Here is a 495-nt window from a genome sequence, read left to right as displayed (position 1 = left end):
GCTCGTAGCACTGGGAGTAATCCAGATATTACTACTCTTGAGGACCTCCTTTTTAAATTTCTGCCTAACTCTCTAATCTCCCTTCAGAGTCTCAACCTTTTCCCTTCCAATGTTGTTGGTTCCAATGTGGACAATGACCTCCTGCTGGCCCCTCTCCCCAGTGAGAACATTCTGCACCCTCTCTGAGACATCCTTGATCCTGGCACCAGGGAAACAACACACCATTCTGATCTTCCGCTGCTGGCCACAGAAACGTCTGTCTGTACCTCGGACTAGAGAATCCCCTAGCACAATCGATCTTTTGGAAGCTGTTGTACCCCTCGTTGCACTAGAGCCAGTCTCAATACCAGAAACTTGGCTGTTCGTGCTACGTTCCCCTGAGAATCCATCACCCCCTACATTTTCCAAAACAGCATACCTGTTTGAAATGGGTATATCCACAAAAGACTCCTGCTCTAGGTGCCTACCTCTCTTACCTTTCCTGGAGTTAACCCA

The sequence above is a fragment of the Chiloscyllium plagiosum genome, chromosome 15 (assembly GCF_004010195.1).
Source record: "Chiloscyllium plagiosum isolate BGI_BamShark_2017 chromosome 15, ASM401019v2, whole genome shotgun sequence".
Lineage (NCBI taxonomy): Eukaryota > Metazoa > Chordata > Chondrichthyes > Orectolobiformes > Hemiscylliidae > Chiloscyllium > Chiloscyllium plagiosum.
This window is presented reverse-complemented; position numbering follows the sequence as displayed.